The sequence below is a fragment of the Nicotiana tabacum genome, chromosome 11 (genome assembly GCF_000715075.1).
Source record: "Nicotiana tabacum cultivar K326 chromosome 11, ASM71507v2, whole genome shotgun sequence".
Taxonomy (NCBI): Eukaryota; Viridiplantae; Streptophyta; class Magnoliopsida; order Solanales; family Solanaceae; genus Nicotiana; species Nicotiana tabacum.
In genome coordinates this window covers 73,304,245-73,315,646 of record NC_134090.1, presented here as the reverse complement: position 1 = coordinate 73,315,646, position 11,402 = coordinate 73,304,245, and positions in this window count along the sequence as shown.

Here is an 11,402-nt window from a genome sequence, read left to right as displayed (position 1 = left end):
AAAAACGACCAAAAATTTTGAAAAATGATGGGTTGCCTCCCACCAAGCGCCGCATTTAACATCGTGGCACGACGCAAGTTAACTTTACCACTTTCTCGCCACTTGGATGATATGAACCGGGCACCTAGCTTGGAATCAAGCTTGTGACCATGAGCGATGGGGGGTGGTAAGTTGATGATCAAGCCAAGCTTTAAATTCTTCATTTTGCACTTTTTGGCTTTCATGTGAGGAATGTCATTTTTCTTTCTTGTTCCCTCAAATTGTAGGATGTCTAGTATGAGTTTTTCCTCCTCGCAGTCCTTCATTGATTCGTGTTGTTCAACTTCCATATCACCACACAATTTCAATGTTGAAAAATGCTTGGAATGTGACTTCAAACCTCCAACTTGCAATTTTTCTCGAATTTTGACATCCTCTTTTTTCCCCTAACTAGAGTCAATATCAACCATATTCTCATTTACCCGGCTGACTCTAATTCCATATTTTTCTCGGCATCATTAACACTCATGGAATCGGTTGGCGGATGTTCAATTCTTGATTCCTTGAAGTAAAGCTCACTTTCTTCCTCGGAATTGGACTCTTCTTGGCTTCCTTCCACATTCTCAAGTTGGTAGGCATAATGAGCTTCAACCAATATTTTCATTTGAGCTTCCAAAGCGCGGATATGTTCATCATTGTGAGTCAAGCCTTGTTTCAAGTCATCGAATGCAAAGTTATGCTTCTCCTCTTAAGAATGGTCTCCAACGTGAGCATTATCTTCTCATTTTGAGCATTTGAGAGTTCTTCTTGGTTTTGATCAAGTGCCAAGGAAGGATTTTTGGCTTCCACATATAAGGAAATTTCTTAGCTATCATTAACTTACGAAGATTTTTGGACCTCTAAAGCTTCAAGCATTTCCTCCATTTGCAACTTCAACCTTTCAAGTGCCAAATTATTTTAGAGACTATTTTCCAAAAGCTCCTCCAAGGCACTTTGTTCTTCACTTCCTCCTTCAAGTAAGCACTCCAACATGAGCTTGAACTCTCCATTTTGGCCATGCTCAACTTCTTCCATTTCCATAGCCCTATCATTTTCATCACAAAAGTAGAATCATCATAGCGGGACTTGGGGAATGGAAGGACAAATAAGCACAATCATCCCAATGACCATTTTGAAAACCACACTTATCACAAATACTCTACTCATGGGTTTGAGATTGTGCGCACAATCCACCCCCGAGAGAATTTAAACAATTTTGCTACGAGTGTGGTCCTTCACAATAAGGACACGAGTCATCAAAGTATGAACAACTACCATCCGACCAATTTTCATTAAATGATGCCATTTTTCAAAACTAAGAAAATAAACAAGAAACAAATAAGAAAAATAGACCAAGGTAAGAAAAATAATTACACAAATATTCACAAGTTTGGACCGAAGCACTTACGCTTATTTCTGAAACAACCTAAATTATGCCAAATTGTTCCCCGGCAACAACGCCAATTTTGATGACATCCAAATCCACTACTAAAAAGTAAATGGACAATGTAGCATGCAATATAATTTACCCAACTATGAGTCGGGGTCGAATCCCACAGAGAACAATAAGTAGGCGATTAGGAATGTAAGAGAATTATCATTTATTATGCAATGTCAAACACTTAGAATTGGTTTGAGAAAATATTTTATATCTAAATGCGGAAATGTAAACTAACATAGAAATCAAGTAAAATGATATATGGCTAGAAATATGGATGCATCGGGAATTACACTCAAGTAACGATCCAATGTATTTCACGATTTTACAAATATGAGCGAGTTTATGTTAATTAGCTACGTATAATAATTCTTAATTAGCTTCTTCCGAAGACTAACAAGACTTCCTAATTGAATTATCCCTAAAACAATTAAGATATTAAACACACCCGGAATGGCTACAAGAAGTTCAATCCTATCCCTAGGTAGAATCTACAAAATGAGGGTTAAAACCTCAAGTTCTTGTTAATTAATCTTTTCCAACCCCAAATTATCTTTTGAAAAATCAATTCGGAGTTAATGGGCGAGTCGTAGGGTTCGCTATTCCCTTTGGAAACACTAAAGAACAAGAATAATTAAAGTAACAATAACTCACTTCATAAAAGGATAAAAATCATTCAATACATAAGAACAACAAGGTATTTAATCCACACTTTAAACATGAATATTTCCATAAACAAGATTCAAGTGTTGAATAAAATACTACACACTTATATATACAATACAAAGCAAGGAAATGAAGAAATAAACATAAATGGGTAAGAAATCCTTAACCACAAGCTTCAAATCTTCAAAACCAAAGTGTGTGTGCAAATTCTAGCTTCCAAAACTTGTTCTTCTGTAGTTCTAAGAACTGAAAATAAGCCAAAGATCATTTACAAATGAGCCAAGTCAGGTATTAAATGGTTTGGGGCCAAGAAATGTGAAATTCCAAAATTGCCAGGTCTAATGCTCGATTCTCGCATTTGCGAACAAAGGTTCACAATTCCCAAACTATGCATATACTGCTTCCCTTCGCATTTGCGATGAATGCTTCGCATTTGCGAAGGTTGACTACTTGAGTTGACTTCGCATTTGCGAAGTCTTCTTCAAATTTGCAAAGACTGCCTAAATCAAAATTCTTCGCAATTCCCAAGATTTCCTCGCAATACCCAAGACTGTCATCTTCACATTTCCCAGGCCTTTGTGGCAATTGTGACCACTGAGGGCATTGCCCAGATTTTCCTCTTTTTAGCTTCTTTTTGACTTGTTTCACTTGGTTTTCTCAACATCGTTTCTAAATCACATAGAACCTGTAATATGGAAGTAAATAACATTAAACACGTGATTTTATCACATCAATAATAGCAAAAATATAGGCTTAAAGACAAGATAAGTTGGTAAAATACCAACTTATCAATGGGACGGCTAGACGTGACACCTTGATACAGGCTCTGGGTAGGCCGGTTATGTCATACTTAGCAGCGTGCTTTAGGAATTCCCCATTTTTACTCTAACCTCGATCGGCATCCCCTTTAGGTTGGGCCTCGACAAGCTTAGAGGGAGGGAACTCGGTCACAGCTTTGCGTCCTCGGGGCCTCGAGGTATTCCTCTGAAATGAACTAATAGCAAGAAATCGGACCCTTTAATTTTGCCGCATACAGATAGTCTCCGCGTTTCCTAGAATGAAGCGATGAGAAACGATTCTGATACCCGACTCCCCGGGTTTCCCGTGACGACGTCATGCCGATGATGCAATCTATGGCATGAATTTTCACGATAAGTGGGACATCCCATGGGCTTGTCTTTTTTATGCCATTCAATGCGCTGTTGATTCCCGTTCTTCAAAGTGACAGTACCGCTGTCGATTCAATTCTTCAAGAATGCAGTAATTGCAATCGTCGGTCAGTCTTCCAAAGCCATTGATAATTGTATCGTTATCTCCTATAAATTGGGGCATTCTGGAATTATTCTTCTATCCAAGTGCCTTCCTCTATTCATTCATCCCTTTCTTCTCGCCATCTTTCTCAATTGTTGATCACCATGTTTGGATTTCACGGCCTTAAGGTTGTTTGGCAGCATTCCCATCGGCCGTGTGGTGGCCTTTTACCTGAGCTTCCCTTTGTTGAGCGAGATCATGCCATCTTGTTGTCATTGTTGTTGTTGTTATGCCTGTTACTGCTATCCTTATTGGCTTGAGATGATGATACGGGGGCGACTAGCATGACCCGATCTAAAAGGGCGTTTGGAATTTACACTATTGCTCGGGAGAGTATTCGGACTATACACCGCTGCTCTCTCTCCTACCCTGGCCTGGTATGACACTTTATCCCTTGGGTTTTTCCTCCCAAGGGTTAAATGGCACAACCGGCCGTTGAGATTGGGGCCCGCCGAATCTTCACCTTTGGCTTTGGCGGGCTATGTCTCTTTATTCTGCCTCTTCTTCATCCTTCCCCTTTCCTCTTCTTTATCTTCTCCCTCGACAATGTTATTCCGTGGGATCGAGCTGGGAACTTAGAGGAGGTGGTGATCGAAGGAGTTGCCTTAAAGGATGCGAGCTCGAGGAGGTGGCACTCGGAGATGCTGCTGCTGGAGATGAACCTTCGAGGGTAGACTAGGTCATTAGGCTTTTACCATGGGTGTGCACCCCTTCACTTCTTTGTTTCTGTGTAAGGACCCCTTGTGGGCTTTTGTAATAATATGTAAGGACCCCTCGAGGGCCGTTGTAAGCAAATGTTTACGAATATAAATGTGAAACTGTTTTCTTGACTTCTTCCTTTGATGCTTATCATATTCATTTATATTTGTGGGAATTTTGAATGTATGCTTCTGCTGACGATTGTCAATATCTAACTCGGATGCGAGTATCCCTTCCGGTCCTTGGTTGATAGAAATGGCTCCTTTCCGAGCCCACCGTTGTTCCTCGGACCAAGACTAAAATGGTCCGATAGACTCGGGTCATCGGGACCCTCGAGTCACATGATGATAGCGCATCGAACCCTGAAATTTTTGAGGGTGGTCTCTGAGTGAAGATCAGCTTCAGGCACCTGGAGATTTACTTTGAACTTGATGTAGATAGCCTTTTAAGGCGTTGTAGGTAGGTCCCTAAGGAGGGGTTACCCATATTTAGGCGATGTCCTAAGGTCGAGCCCACATGGACGGAGCTTGAAGTTCTTACTTTTCTTCTTGAGAGGAACCCTCGAGGTCGGGTACCACCTCGGGACTGGAGACGATGTTGTTGGCCTTTTAAAGCCTAACTTTCTTTGATGGAGATCCTCAAGGTCGGGTGCCACCTCGGAACTCGTATTGAAGTCATTCGCCTCCCGGGGCCTAACTTAGGTAGGCGGACCATTGCTGTTTCCCCACATATATATGGGGTTGCTCCGCTTCTTGGGAGATCCCATTTTTAGATAGCTATCCTTCCATTTCGGCATTGAGTCCTTTGTTACCTTAGCACCAAAGCAATTGTGTAGGTTCCTGCTTCAGTTTGCTAGTCTCGCCGTAGCCATGACTATTACTTCAAGGTCTTCCTGGGAGAGAGGGGAGAGTTCTACTCCCAGCACTCAAGATCTATAGGAGTTTACTTTGAAGTCTATGTCTTCGATAAGAGAGGATCATCTTGAGCTAGTGAGGAGAGATTGCGGTTGGGGCGAGGGGGTAGCATTACGGGTGCTTCCCCCAGATGAGGGTATCATGGACTTTGCCGATGGATTCCTGAATGTGTACTTGTACCCTTTCGCACTAGGCCCCCTTGACAGGGTCGTGCTCTATTTCTGTTTAAAGTATCGGGTTACTTTGGCGCAGATGCATCCGTCATTTTGGTAAATAGTGCTAATGATGAGGTTCTTTGCGGAGAAGGCAGAGCTTGAATTCACACTCAGTTATCTCGTCATGTTGTACCGACCCTTTCATCATCGAGGTCTGCTAACCTTGCAGTGTCATTCGTCCACACCCTTTGTTGATGATGAGGAAGATGGAGATCGAGAGTGGATTAGTCGGTTTGTCCGGGTCCGGACGGCTAACGTTATCCCCGTGGAACTTATGCCATTCCCCAAGGAATGGAAATATACGCTTGAGTGGAGCGTCTCATGCTTTCTCAGATTCGCGCGTGGTGGATGCATGTTTAGTAATCATGTTTTCCTCTTTTTCTGCAGCAATTTCATGGGCACCTGGCGAAGTTCCTAATCTACATGGTTGGGCCCGGAAGCTGGAGACCCATTCGACTTGTGATGAGCGTAGGTGGCGAGCCATGTTCTGGGGTAGATGGGAAGAAAAATATCATGGTATATGTGTATGTTGCTTTTCCCTTGTCCTTCGTACATTTGGGAGGACATTTTCCCCTTTTCATGTATTAATCTGCCGTCGTAGGTATCGGAGGGTCTCCAAAGGTGAGGCTATGCTCCTCCGGAGAAGGGGAGGGTTGACAACTTTCGAGCCAGAGGACGACAATAATAAACGGAGCCAAGTCTTTGAGGAGAAAACATCGTTCGAGCCTACTGCACCAAAAGTTTTCGGTTTTGGAGAGGTGGTTCCTCCGAGCGATCATGCTTCAACCGGGGCAGGTTCTTCTAGGGCCGAGGGGTCTAGATTAACAGAGGTGTGCTCGGCCTTCGAGTAAGTCTGCTGACTTCATGTTGCGATGAGCTTTGGCACAGGCCTTCCGAATCTCGCGTCTTCCCTTCCTTACCAAGTTTTTCTTTTGCAGGCCTTTGGCAGGCTGAGGTATGAGTTGCTCCATCATGGAGCTAGGCTTCGGAAAGATCTGGATAAGGGTAGGTCCCTTGGGCTCCTTTGCAAGGAGAAGGAAGTTGATTTGGCACACTGGCAATATGAGGCATACTGGAGCTCGAATTACGAGAGCTATTTAATGGAGCAGGTAACTTCTCGTCCTGGGCGGGTATGTGTTTCGCTTTTTAACTTCTCAGGTTAACTCTTCGTCTATCAGCTGCAGAAAATGACGGAGGCCCTGGAGCGCCTTAGGGATGAAGCCGACCGATTCAGGAATGACTGTGGCGAGCTAAGAGCTCAAGTGAAGGCTCAAGCTTCAGAGAAGAAATGTGCCTTGGCTAGAGTTCCTGCCTACGAGGTCCAACTCCACTTAGCTCGTGATAACGCTTCAGTTCAAGTGGATATGATCATGAAGCTCGAGTCCGAACTTTTGAAGGTCAGGGCTAAGATTGTTGATGGTCGGACTAAAGCAGCACTGAGCCGGACTAAGGTTGATCATGAGATGGCGATCTATTTGGAGGATGTTGCCGATGCCCAAGCCGAGTTGAAGAGGATCCTCAATCGTAAAGAGAGGATCAAAGAATATGCTCGTTGCAGATCTCGAAGAAGGGTTCTCGAGGAGATCGGTGCCAGGGGTTTTGTTCTCCCAGAAGAGTTGGCGTGAGTGAGGGTGGATGAGCGTGATGCTCGGTCACTCTTATCCGATGCCAAGGAGAGTGAAAGTGAGGCTGATAGGTTGTAGCTCTCAGGGGCAGTACGTAGACTTTGCCATTTTGCATGTGATATATTCAGAGCGTGTTTGTAGATGGAGAACGCACTTTTTCATGTTTGTAAATAAAAGGAAACTTGAGGCTTTATTTCTTCTGTGCCCCTTTCTACTTCGCTTCTGACCAGGTGAGCTGGTTTCAGAATTGGTGAGAATCCGTAGATTCGTGACATAGCTTCTGGGGCTCATTAGGCAGGCCCGGAGTCTCTTACGTGCTCGGTCGATGCGACCTTTAGTATAAGCTAGCGTTAGAGCTCTTACGCTTTTGCTCAACTATTTTGGGTTTAGTCTCCGAGTTGGGCTTCGACTCGAGCTCATTCGACCCTAGAGCTTTTGTGTCTGCATGGGCGGGTGACAATGGCTCTTATGCCTTGCCCTTAGGCGTTTGTATTTTAACTATTTTGGGTTCAGTCTACGAGTCGGGTTTCGACTCGAGCATAATTGACCCTCAAGTTCTGTATTTGTGTGGGCTGGCGACAACGCCTCTTAAGCCTTGACCTTAGGCATGTATAGTTAGCTATTTTGGGTTCGGTCTCCGAATCGGGTTACAACTCGATCTCATTTTGACCCTCAAGCTTTCAAACTTTAAGCTGGCGACAGTGGCTCTTACGTTTTTGGTCGTTGCAACCTTTTAGTGTGTGTGGCCCTGAGGCTCGCTAGACTAGCGACAATGGCTCTTATGCTTTGCCCTTAGGCATATGTAGGCTTTGTTTTCCTCTCGTTAAGGACTTTTTGAAATGATTTTGCCTGACCCATCGTTGGTACGGGAAGAACCTCGATTTTAAGTTGTTTGTAGCGATGTTCGAGCACCTCTGAAGATTTGGTTAGTAGGCTGAGTAGCTCGAAGCCTTGTGATTTGGAGCTGACATAATTTTGTAGCAACGGTCGGGCGTCCCTGAGTCGTGTTAATTCGGCTGGTACAGCCATATGACCGTAGTCATTTGTGCTTGGCCGGAGCCATGTTTGATCCCGAGTTTAGTCGTTTAGGTGTCTACATCGAGGGTATGCCCTTTCGGGAGTCTTACAAATGCGACATATAGCCTAAACTTCGAGATTGAGTTTATGCATGTAGTAAGGTCTTACAAAATTTTCATGCCTTTTGAGGTCTTACAGTTTTGTTGATACTTGATACAAGTATGGTTCATGCCTTGCTTGAGGTCTTACAGTATTTTCATGTCGTAGAGGTCTTACAGTATTTTCATGCGGTAGAGGTCTTACAGTTTTTTCATGCTATAGAGGTCTTACAGTTCTTTCGTGCCGTAGAGGTCTTACAATTTTTTCATGTCATTGAGGTCTTACAGTTTTTTCATGTCGTTGAGGTCTTACAGGTGTAGTTGTTGATACCTGGTGTGAGTTTTTTGAGACTGAGTCTGCCCGCTTGGGGTCTTACGACCTCGAGTTTTTAAATGAGTGGCGATTGGCAACAGTCTTCGAGTCATCGAGTTTTCTTAGGCTTAGGGGCCATTACTCGTGAGCTTGGAATTGCCTCATTGAGGGCTTATGATTTTCGAGCTTCCGACCCTGGGGTCATGTGCTTTCTGAGTTAGCAGTGCCAGTCTCCGAGTGTTCGGGATATTTTTCCCTTTTGGAGATGTTTCGTGATTTTTGTGTTGCCTTTTTGCGGGCTTATGAGTGTAAAGTTCTGACCCTGAGGCCATGCGGGTGCCGAGTTATTAATGCTAGTTTCCAAGTATTTTGAGGCGTTCTTGGTGGAGGGATCCTTGCTGTGAAAATACTAAATTTTCTTTGGAGTACGAGATGCTTTGGCAAAAGATATTCTTTGACTATTTGGCATAAGAACATGTTGTTTCGTCACCGTGAGCTCAGCTTATGCGGACACGGTTCATGTGACCATTTGGCCTGGTACATCATTTCCTTTTGGAACCTTGTTTGTCGTTCCCTGGTTCTTCTGAGTAGATGACCTCTCAAGGGGGTGCCCTCCAGTGTTTGGGGTTGATTGCAAAAGAAGCCTCATACGCTTGTTGGATCCTCCTTAGGTAGCGCGTTGACGTTGCCTCGTTATAAACCTTGCCGGTGAAACCCTCTTTGGGACAAAAGCTTGGTCGAAGGAAAAGAGTGCAATAGATGTCGTTAAGGCCTTGAGATCTTCGGGTTGGGTTAGCACTTTCGACTGCCCTGATCAGGTGCCTGCATATGGGTTAGTGTAAAATAATGAAAGAGGGAGGTGATCTTACCTTATCGTGGGATGCGCCGGCGATGTTCTGAGGTCTTATGTGTCCCTATTGTTTGGAACGAGGACTCGTTACGGTCCTCCATTGTGTTTAATCGGTGTTAGCCGAAGATGTAGTTTGACTATCCTTTGGCTCTTTCGAGAGTGGAGATATGAGTGTCGGCGCTACGTTATGTCCCACGAACACTTCCCTTGACGCGTGTTGTTCCCCGTAGATGGTTTTAATTCCATCCTTTGCTGGGAATTTCATCATTTGTTGAAGTGTGGATGGTACCGCTCTTTTGCAGTGTATCCACGTCCGTCAGAATAAGGCGTTATACCTCATGTCTCCTTCGATGACATGGAATTTAGCGTTCTGGTCTCTCATTTCATTGTTTCGATCGTCGTGTTGAATCCGTTAAGGATTTGAGAGGCGGGCATGATTTGGTCTAGCAGTCCAAGCTGCTCTATTACTCTCGACCTGATAACGTTGGTCGGGTTACTTAGTTTCACAAGCGCATGTTTTATTCGAAATGAATGAATGAAGAAAGAGGTTACCAATGCGGTGTTATGTGGTTAGGGCGAGGTTTCAGAGCATTCCTCATTGAATGTGAGGGCATTTTCGGGTACGTATCCCCAGGTTCGTTTTTCTCTGGTGATGGATACTTTTGTCCTCCTCGTCATAGGTTCCTAGGGAGTGTCGATGCCCTTCCAATATCATGCAGATAACATGTCGTGGCTCATTTGCTTCGTTCTTCTTGGCCGCCTCTCTTCCTCGGAACTGAATTTTAGCCCGATCGCTCGAAAATTCCCAGCGGTGACTTTTATTGAGTGGCCTGGCTATCTCTTTTAGTAGCTGGTGGCACTCTTCGGTCCTATGGTCGTTCATATTATAAAGTTCATATACTAAGTTGTGATTCCTCTGGGAAGGATCCGACTGAATAGGCTTGGGCCATTTGGTGTCCTTGGTTTTGCTGATGGTGAGTACGATGTCAGATACTTCGACGTTGAAGTTGTATTCTGATAGGCGAGGTGCCCCCATTGGACCCGTGTCCTCATCGAATCCCCCTCTGTTGATGAGTCCCCAAGGGTTCTGTCCTCGGTTCACCAATTGATCGTTGCGGGGTGGATTGCATCTCGGGGCATTCCTCCTATCTTCGGGGTACCGCTGATACCTCTCTTTGTTCGGTTTTGACTCCTTCGTCAGGAGTTTGCTTGGGTATACTGAGCCCGAGGGTTCTCCAAGCTGATTATCCTCGACCCTGATCTTTGACTGATACTGGTTGTGGATCTCCGACTAGGTTACGGCGGGATACTCGATCCGATTCTCTTTCTGTTATCTTGAGGCCACTGAGCTTCGTTCATTCAGTCCTTGAGTAAAGGCCTGCACCGCCCAATCGTCAGAGACCGGGGGTGGTTCAATTCATTCCGTTTGGAAGCGAGATACGAATTCTTGCAACATTTCATTCTCCCTCTACTTAATCTCGAATATGTCGGACTTTCTTGTTGCTATTTTGATGGCATCGACGTGTGCCTTTATGAAGGAGTCTGCTAGCATGGTGAATAAGTCTATGGAGTTGGGAGCTAGGTTGCGATACCTCATCATGGCCCCCTTCGAGAGAGTTTCTCTAAACTTCTTCAATAAGAAAGACTCGATCTCGTCGTCCTTTATGTCATTGCCCTTTACTCTGCACGTATAGGTAGTGACGGGTTCATTGGGATCTAAGGTCCTATTGTATTTTGGGAGTTCTAGCATTCTGAACTTCTTTGGAATGGGTTTCGAAGCCGCTTCCTCTAGGAATGACCGTTGCATGAACTTCTTTGAATCTACACCTTTCAGGATCGGGGGTACGCCAGGGATTTGGTCAACTCTAAAGTTATAGGTTTCGACCTTCTTGTCATTGGCTGCTATCGTTCTCTCGCCCGACTCTATCCTTTTGGTGAGGTCCTCGAGAATTTTTACGACGGTAGGATCGGCTACCGACCCATTGTTGCTCGATCTCTCCGGTACCTATTCGGCCGAGGAAGTAGCTTGTGGTGCTATTGTGTTGGGAGTCTTCGGGTGGCTTTGCAGCTGAGCGATAGCTAGTCGTTGTGCCTGCATCATTTCAAAAATAATATGAAGACTAACTTCACGTTCTTCCCGAGCTGGGATTTTTTGGGCTTCCTGTTGGTCGCCATGTTGTATGCTCATGTAGGTGTGCGAGGTTTCGTCGACCTGTTGTGCGTCTTGCAAACCCGCGT